Source organism: Nannobrachium achirus (assembly GCF_963921795.1).
Source record: "Nannobrachium achirus genome assembly, chromosome: 23".
NCBI lineage: Eukaryota > Metazoa > Chordata > Actinopteri > Myctophiformes > Myctophidae > Nannobrachium > Nannobrachium achirus.
The window spans coordinates 8474085-8484273 of record NC_137830.1 but is presented as its reverse complement, the minus strand read 5'-3'; the positions used below and the strand labels follow the sequence as shown (position 1 = coordinate 8484273).

The window sequence follows — 10189 nt, the reverse complement described above, 5'->3', positions numbered from 1 at the left end:
CGATCACAGCGAAACAGTACACACACTCCCTGGATGTCAGAGCACTGTCAAACATTTAGTTTGACAGTGCTCCCAGATTTTGTACTAATATCAGTACACATTATATCTATAGTGATTACATTTGTCAGATTTTTCATATTCCATCCTGATTGGCTAAGATTGGCTTCTAAAGTTTGCAGTGCTCCGTTTTGAACAAAATGCCACAAATCATGAACACAGCGTGTGATTTCTGTGAAATTTTGCACGCACTTTCCCATTAGGCAGAGGAAGAAATGATACTTGAAAGTGCGTGTGCGTGCGTGCGTGCATGCATGCGTGCATGCGTGCATGTTTGGCTGAAGGCAAATCCGTACACAGTATTTCTAGTCATTAAACCAAGCCGGGTGCCTCAAATCATGAACACAGTCTGATTTCCGTGAAATTCTACACAGACATTCCCGCTAGGGAAGAAATTATACCTGAAAGCCTTAATGAAATCTTGATCCTTGGACTCCACATTATCTTAGTCTGAGGTTTTCCTTTGCCAACATATTGGTTTTGAGATGCAGAACAGTGAAGTTCACAGCATTGATTACTGATACATCTGGAGTCTGGACAGGCATCCCACCCCACTGCTACAGGACACCTCTCTCCAGCAGTGGTCCTCTCAAAGAGCTCCAGATAAACTTCCACATCGTTATCAAGGGACTGGGGAATGTGGTTTCTCTGACTGCTGCATCGTTCCTTTGCAAAGTTCAGTTAAACCAGCACATTATAGATAAACAGTGCTCTTATTTTACATTCCACAGACCAGAAGACAGAGCGCTCTGGCCACGTTCAAGTGATTAGACAGATATCTGGTGTGTTTATAGACGGTTGTTGCGTCCCCTCTCAAATGAGCACTTGCCCCGTCGGGCAACCTGAAAGCAAACTACACTGTCCTGAAAGTTTTATTTACGTGTCAGGGGCAACACTTAATGTCAACGCCTCTTTAAAATCATATTGATCCTCTCTTTATCTCAGGGTCCATCAGCAGAGAGCAGGGTCTCCTGTACCCAGCTGTGTCTCCATGAAGAGTGACGCGTCCATGTATAGACCTATTCACTTCAAAGATGGACACCACTCTACTGATCCCAGGTCAGAATGTAAAACACACAGAAAACAACACATCATTTAGTTGTTATCAAACTCTACTGAACAGAAATCGTGGTCTGGCTCTTAATATTTTAGCATGACGACATCCTTCCATATTTGATTCATAAATCCACAGAATACATTGGCTGTGTATACTGTATCTAGAGGTGATTTTATACCAAATCAAATAATGTCAACTTTGATGATAATGAGACAGCCTCCACTGGATAGAACTGTGTCATAAAACTGCATGCATTACCCATCTGTGAATAGCTAATCTCTGACACCGTTTGCCCGATCGCAGCGAAACAGTACACACACTCCCTGGATGTCAGAGCACTGTCAAACATTTAGTTTGACAGTGCTCCCAGATTTTGTACTAATATCAGTACACATTATACCTATAGTGATTACATTTGTCAGATTTTTCATATTCCATCCTGATTGGCTAAGATTGGCTTCTAAAGTTTGCAGTGCTCCGTTTTGAACAAAATGCCACAAATCATGAACACAGCGTGTGATTTCTGTGAAATTTTGCACGCACTTTCCCATTAGGAAGAGGAAGAAATGATACTTGAAAGTGCGTGTGCGTGTGTGTGCGTGCGTGCATGCATGCGTGCGTGCGTGCATGTCTGGCTGAAGGCAAATCCGTACACAGTATTTCTAGTCATTAAACCAAGCGGATATGTCGGGTGCCTCAAATCATGAACACAGCGTGATTTCCGTGAAATTCTACACAGACATTCCCGCTAGGGAAGAAATTATACCTGAAAGCGTTAATGAAATCTTGATCCTTGGACTCCACATTATCTTGTCTGAGGTTTTCCTTTGCCAACATATTGGTTTTGAGATGCAGAACAGTGAAGTTCACAGCATTGATTACTGATACATCTGGAGTCTGGACATGCATCCCACCCCACTCTGCTACAGGACACCTCTCTCCAGCAGTGGTCCTCTCAAAGAGCTCCAGATAAACTTCCACATCGTTATCAAGGGACTGGGGAATGTGGTTTCTCTGACTGCTGCATCGTTCCTTTGCAAAGTTCAGTTAAACCAGCACATTATAGATAAACAGTGCTCTTATTTTACATTCCACAGACCAGAAGACAGAGCGCTCTGGCCACGTTCAAGTGATTAGACAGATATCTGGTGTGTTTATAGACGGTTGTTGCGTCCCCTCTCAAATGAGCACTTGCCCCGTCGGGCAACCTGAAAGCAAACTACACTGTCCTGAAAGTTTTATTTACGTGCCAGGGGCAACACTTAATGTCAACGCCTCTTTAAAATCATATTGATCCTCTCTTTATCTCAGGGTCCATCAGCAGAGAGCAGGGTCTCCTGTACCCAGCTGTGTCTCCATGAAGAGTGACGCGTCCATGTATAGACCTATTCACTTCAAATATGGACACCACTCTACTGATCTCAGGTCAGAATGTAAAACACACAGAAAACAACACATCATTTAGTTTTTATCAAACTCTTCTGAACAGACATCGTGGTCTGGCTCTTAATATTTTAGAGTGACAAAATCCTTCCATATTTGATACATAAATCCACAGAATACATTGGCTGTGTTCTACCCAGAGGTGATTTTATACCAAATCAAATAATGTCAACTTTGATGATTGCCTTCCTAAGAACAGAATGTTGGTATCAACCATACCAATAATAGATACTAAGAACAGAATGTTGGTATCAACCATACTAATAATAGATACTAAGAACAGAATGTTGGTATCAACCATTCCAATAATAGATACTAAGCAGTGGAAAACACTGGAGGTTTGTGCTCTGTGGAGCGTTTGATGTTTTTCCTGTTCACAGAAATGTTGAGGAACCAGAACCCAATAATGTTTCTCATATTTAATTATTATACATTTATTGTAATGAGAAATAACAATAAATCATGTTGAACAAACTAACCTTTTTATTATTGACGAGATAATTTCATTGAAACAAAGGGTGTTTATCTAACTAAGCCACTGGAGATTGCAAATTATTTTAATGAATATTTTGTGAACAAGGTTTCAACACTTCGAGAAAATATGGATATTAATGTTTCCAACTCTGAAGAATTGATTACAAAATTCATAATGAAAGATAAGTCATGTACTTTTGAATTTAATCAAGTAGATGCTGTGTTGGTGGAAAGGTTACTGTGCATGTTGCCTGTTGGGGGTGCTGTTGGTACTGACAACCTGGATAGCAGGCTGTTGAGAATATCAGCTGAATATATTACTAAACCTCTTTGTCATATTTTCAATCAATGTTTGATTAGTGGTGTATGTCCAAAGCTGTGGAAGGAAGGAAAATCATTCCACTACCAAAAGACACAAAGTCAACTTTCTGTGGTCCCAACAGTAGGCCTATAAGCATTTTGCCAGTATTAAGTAAACTATTAGAAAAGATTGTGTTTAAACAAGTACAAGATTATTTTTCTGACTATAATTTAACAACTATGTACCAACATGCTTATAGGTCTGGACATTCCACCTGCACTGCTTTAACACAAATGTCAGATGACTGGTTGACGTCAATTGATAACTCAAAGCTTGTGGGCACAGTGTTGCTTGATTTTAGTGCTGCTTTTGATGTGATAGATCATGACATTTTAATTTCCAAACTTACTAGTTATGGTTTTAAGTCCTCTGCTATCCTGTGGTTTAGAAGTTATCTCTCTGCAAGGTCACAGAGAGTATATTTTAATGGTGCCTTATCAGATAGTAAGGCACTGTGCTGCGGAGTTCCACAAGGAAGCTGCCTAGGACCCCTTCTATTTTCTATTTTCACAAATGATATGCCGTATGCAATAAGTAGAGCTAATCTAACAATGTATGCTGATGATTCAACTCTGTATTATGCAGCCCCCACATGTTCGGAGCTCAATCAAGTTCTGACTAGTGAGCTCAGCATAATATATGAGTGGATAAAAAATAACAAACTTATTCTGAATATTTCTAAAACAATTAGTATAATTTTTGGATCTAACTCTAGATTATCAGATAATCCTAAATTAAATCTACAAATAGAAGGTAAAACAATACAACAAGTAAGAACTGTGAAGCTTCTTGGACTCTGGCTTGACTGCACATTGTCATGGTCTGAACATATTGACAAGGTTGTTGGCAAAATGGGAAGAGCTGTGGGAATAACTAGGAAGTGTTTACCGTTTTTAACATCAAATCTGTTTCGTCAAGTTGTGTGCTCATTGGTTTTATGTCATTTGGATTACTGCTCTGTAGTATGGTCATCAGCATCTAATGTTCTGCTTCAAAAATTGCAAGTTGCACAGAATAAGGCTGCCAGACTGGTTCTGGGTTGTTCTTATAGAACTAGTGTGAAAGACATGCATGAACGTCTTGCTTGGTCAATGGTCAAAGAAAGACTTTCTGCTAGTTTACTTAAATTTTTTCACAGAGTCATTAACACTCACACACCTACATTTTTTTATAAGAATATAACTAGTTGTTCAGAAATCCATACACATTTTACTCGTGCAGCAAGTGACGGACTGATCACTTTTCCACTACCTAAGTCTAATTCTATGAAGAGGGCTGCTTTTTATAGATCAATTATGCTATGGAATAGTCTTCCAAATGAACTTCGTAACACCAGAGAAAAAGCCTGTTTTAAAAGGAAACTTTGTCTTCTTATGCATACTTAACACATAAAATCAAATTTTCTTACTTTTTAAATTTGTTGTATACATGTTATTTTATTTTAGGTGATACTTTGTATTATGTATTTTTGCTGATTATGTATTTATTTGTATTTCTTTGTATTTTTGTAATACTTTGTGATATTTTATATATTTGTAATGTATTTTAATGTTTTGGACCCCATGCAGGAAGACTAGCTGACGTTAATGGCGTCAGCTAATAGGATCCGTTTAAATAAACAAATAAATAAACAAATAATTATAGAAACATGTTTATGATTGTCCACAGACCAGAGTCTCCAACACCCAGCTGTGTGTCTGTGAAGAGTGACAGGTCTAAAGGAGGAATGCCTTCCGACTTTGGTGATGAACCTGGACCTCCACACACACAGTATGTGAATCCATTACAATGTACACACTATAAGACACAACACAGTGGAGATAATATCACGTGCCATTCACCAAACAGCCCTGATGTGTGAGTATCACAGGTGTAACATTTTGTTTGCCTGAAAGCAGACGTGGAAAAAGTACTCACTTAAGTAAAAGTATCAATACTGCACTATACTGTAGATGTACTCCATTACAAGTAAATGTCCAGAATTCAAAATGTACTTGAGTAAAAGTATGAAAGTATTAGCATCAAAATCTACTTAAAGGACCTACACCATGAATTTTCACTTTTTCTATTTTAAAACCTTTTTTTGGGGTCCCACTGGCACCTTCTATCCTCACAAAGTCCTATTTCTGACCGTTGTGTCTTTCTCTGGTTTTGGGCAGACAGAGATGAAAAGCTTTCCACGGGTTCTCAGAACAGTGCTGTTCTGAGATTTGAATCCGTGTGACGTCACACGGATTCCCCCCCACCCCGCCCTTCAGGTAAAAACCAGAGCTACTGTTGTAAACCCAGCCCCTCATTTGTTTCTAATTTTCTTAGCCTCCAGTCCAGTCCCTCCATCTGCAGCTGGCTTACTGTTCTGGGGCTGCTCACTCAGTGCTCTCACTCACTTTTATTTTATTAACATTTTTGCTATCAACATGTCCAAGGAGAAGTCTTAACGTTCCTGGATTGCACTATAAATGTGATGTTATATACTGCGAGGACCCAAGCTTCGTCCCTTCTAACAAGGAAACAAAATACCTATTTTTAATGATCCGAGGCCTTCTGAAGCCTGGGCCTAAATTTTCCGCGGTGGCCGGGTGGGAGCGAGTGGTGGCCGGGTGGGAGCGAGCGGTGGCCGGGTGGGAGCGAGCCGCGGAGCTCGCCGCGGTGGCCGGGTGGGAGCGAGCACTGTCCGCGGCTAGAGTGAGCTAAAACACCCCGGTCCTCCCTTCACTCTCCCCGGCTATAGAGCAACACGCCGCCTCTTCTATCACTGTCCCCGGCTAGAAAGAGCCCCACACCCCGCCTCTCCTCTCACTAGTATCCACAATTCCACGGCTACACGCCGCATCTTCTATCGCTGTCCCCGGCTATAGAGAGCTGGCCACCACGCCTCTCCCTTCACGATCTCCGGCTAGAAAGAGCTCCACACCCTGCCTCTCCTCTCACTCACGGCTCTCCTCTCACGCTGCTGCCCGCTGCGCTGCAGATGAAAACGCTCCAACCAGGTGGAAGAGGAGCGGGTCGAGCGACCAGACCGAGCGTAGGTGCCCGACGTATGTGTATCGTCTCGGGCTGCGCTCGCGGGCCGCTCGCGGGGCGCCCCGCGATCCCCGGAGCTCGCGTGGCGAACGAGCCGTGGATAGTGAGAGGAGAGCCCGCGAGCCGTCAAAAAGTTTGCGAACCACTGTTCTATACTAGGCTATGATGTCATTATCGCCAAAATAAACATGGTTTTACCGTGATTGATACGTAGTATGCAGTGAAGAAAACAATATAGCCTGGTTAGGCTGTTATATTTCATACATTTTTATACATTATACATAAATAATAAATGTCTGGTCTAGCAACGGTCGCCCTGTGTCATTTGACAGTAGGCTTATATCATACATACAACATAGGCCTACAGTAGGCTATAATCAGAGCTGCAAGATTATCCTATTTTTGTATTGGCCCAATATTACATTATTGTCGACAACGTTATAGGGGGGAGGGGGAGGGTGGAAAAACGAAACTCCACTAGATGCGCCACTGAGCAAACAAAGGCCGTTTTGGTATTGCAGCTTCAGAGCCTAAAAATAGCACAGCTATAAGAAACAAGAGGAATGGTCAGGGTGTGTGTTGGGGGTTAAGACCTGTCTAAGACTCAATTTTGAGCATATATTTATACAAAAAATATAGTTTTAAAAGCATGGTGTAGGCCCTTTAAAGTACCAAAAGTAAAAGTACTAAATGTTTCAAAATAGCAGATCTACAAGCTCACAACGTGTCGCGTTGTGACGCGTTGTGAGCTTGTAGATTGGCTATTTTCAAATGGCCAACGTATAAAATAGGGCTAAAGTGGTTTACGTATGTTTTATAATATCATAATATATACTTGAAAATAAGGTTTCAAATACATGTAGTGGAGTAGAAGTACAATATTTGGATCCCAGATGCAGGGTTTCCTGCAGGAAAAGGTCTTGACGAAAACTTTTGATAATTAATTAATTATTTAGAGTAATTAATTCACTTAATTTTTAATATTAATTCTTATTTTTGCCCTATAAAAACACATGAGTGTGCCCATGATGACGGAAAACACAACTACATGCTATCATCCACATTTATTCAACATTGAATCTACAATAAAATATAATATAGCCTATGGATATAGTTATAAGAGTATCCTAATATTTAGGGACTTGTCTTTAATAGACAGAGACACAATGCGCACTGTGAGCTTGTAGATCAGCTATTTCCACTACTTCTTAAATAGGCCTATTTGTTTTCTAAGATAATTTCTTAGATCATTTGTATTTTTTTATTCGTGAAATTAGAAAAATAATCTACTTTTTTTATCATGAATGTTTAGCTTTTTTTGGGAGGGAATGTTTTTTGAAAATGTTTTGAAATAAGTTTGTAATTAAAAACGAAATGTAGGAAACCAAAAATGATGGGACCCAAAAAATGTGTCAACGACCCACAAATGGGTCCCGACCCAGGGTTTGGGAAACAGTGTTATACATCACAGATGATTTATTTAGTGGATTCTCCTGGCTGACTTTTTGCAATCTAGTCATCGTCAAATAAAAGGTTGATCCTTTTCACTTGTAACTGGAGCTCAGTTAGTCTGTTCTTGAGAGACTTTTTGTAACTAGTGTAGTCTCTGTAGGCAGAAAGAACAGAGGCATAACAGCGAAACGCTCCCAGGTCAAGGCATTAGCGTTAGCATGTAGCTAGCGCATCATCGTCGAGTAAAATCAACAAGGATATAATTGATTATATAACGTCACACATCGATGCAGACTAGCACACGACCGCGATGCAAGCGAATCAAAAAACGTAAGTCCACAGTCACTGGCTGTACAACTACAGACAGTACACCACACTACTGTAGGCTACAGCAACTTTGCAAGCTTTGCAACTTTAAGTTTGAGCGCCCAGCCTGCTCTGTGGCTCGCAGTGCAGTGGCTGGCTGGGCTCATTCTGAACGCTGTCTGAGCGTTGACGTCGCATGCAAGAGAAGGGAGCGCTTGATTTGTTACAAATTTGTTACCGACCAACTTCCCCATCCACTTTCAACACTATTGTACTGACTAAACGGGCGGAGCAGAGAATAAGAAATAAACGCTAATTTTTAAATACCCTTGGGGGGGCGGGGGGGTTTTCTGGCCGGGCGGGGCGCCTGGCCTGTAAAGTGCTGCAGGAAACCCTGAGATGTAAGTAAAAGTATTGGAAATTGGAAATACCCGAGTAAAGTACAAATACCTCAAAACTGTACTTAAGTACATTACTTAAGTAAATGTACTTAGTTACTTTCCAACACTGCCACGAGCGGGCGTAGATCAGCCACAAGTGTTTGAACCATGTGGTCACCCTCTACTCTGGGCTGTGTCCCTCCTCAGTCCTCAGTCCTCTTCCATCCTGTCATCTCATTGATGACCCTCCAGAACACATGTTGACCCTGTACAACTATTACCTCTAGTCTACAGTGATATAAGAACATTAGGTACAACTATTACCTCTAGTCTACAGTGATATAAGAACATTATGTACAACTATTACCTCTAGTCTACAGTGATATAAGAACATTATGTACAACTATTACCTCTAGTCTACAGTGATATAAGAACATTATGTACAACTATTACCTCTAGTCTACAGTGATATAAGAACATTATGTACAATTACCTCTTGTCTACAGTGATATAAGAACATTATGTACAACTATTACCTCTAGTCTACAGTGATATAAGAACATTATGTACAACTATTACCTCTAGTCTACAGTGATATAAGAACATTATGTACAACTATTACCTCTAGTCTACAGCTATATAAGAACATTATGTACAACTATTACCTCTAGTCTACAGTGATATAAGAACATTATGTACAACTATTACCTCTAGTCTACAGTGATATAAGAACATTATGTACAACTATTACCTCTAGTCTAGTGATATATAAATTAACATTTGTGTACAACTGGGCTGTGTTTTTGTATCATGTATTCCAGGTGATGTAATACATGTTCATCTATACAATATTTTCAAAACCCATGGGAAAAAGAGCAGATCTACAAGGTCACAACACATGGCATCACAGCACTTCCTGAGCTTGTATATCGGCACTATTCATTGAAAGACAAAACATATAGGTTTTAAGTGGTTAGTTAAATAATATAAGTTATTAAACTATCTATTATTCATATTATATTGTGTTCATCTCCACACAGAGAGAGACAGAGAGAGACCACACCTGAACAGAAGACATCCAGTCAAACCACAAGTGAACAAAGTAAGACTGGACACATTTTACACTAATTAACATTTCATATCAATTAATGAAATGTTTACATAGCAGAAAACATCATCAGATTAAATGTCCACATTGTATTCCTGTATCACTGTCCAAATACTGATGATTAATACAGTACATTTAGAAAGAAACAAATGATCCAATGATATTGATTATTTATCTGTTTTTTCTTTATGTTGTCCCTATTTTTTGACAAACTGTAGGTTTTCTGGAGGGTATTTAAGAAATAGTTTTAATGGTATGCTATATTACATGTAAATTTATAAATTAACTTTAACATGTTTAACATGTCTTCATTGTCTTCTCATAGCAGGTTTCAGTCCGCTGGAGTATTTAAAGGTTTATAAGGTCAGTTTGAACCATCTTGATCGTGTGACATACATCACTGAAGTGCCCTCCCTCAGCAGCATCTACACAGAGCTCTACCTCTCAGCGGGAGAGAGTGAAGGGGTTAATAACCAACATGAGGTCTGGCAGCTAGAGACAGCCAAGAAGAAGACCCTCCATGACCA

At 39.9% G+C, this 10189-nt stretch overlaps 2 long non-coding RNA genes across 2 annotated transcripts in view; one reads left to right on the top strand and one right to left on the bottom strand.

Moving 5' to 3' along the window:
- LOC308308390 overlaps positions 1 to 10189 on the bottom strand; it is a 319469-nt gene that overhangs the window by 137709 nt on the left and 171571 nt on the right. The gene's annotated exons all lie outside the window — the stretch shown is intronic.
- LOC308308393 lies at positions 5076 to 10171 on the top strand. The gene is made up of 3 exons (XR_013963289.1): positions 5076 to 5162; positions 9595 to 9656; positions 9988 to 10171. It is a non-coding gene; the product is annotated as an uncharacterized lncRNA (long non-coding RNA).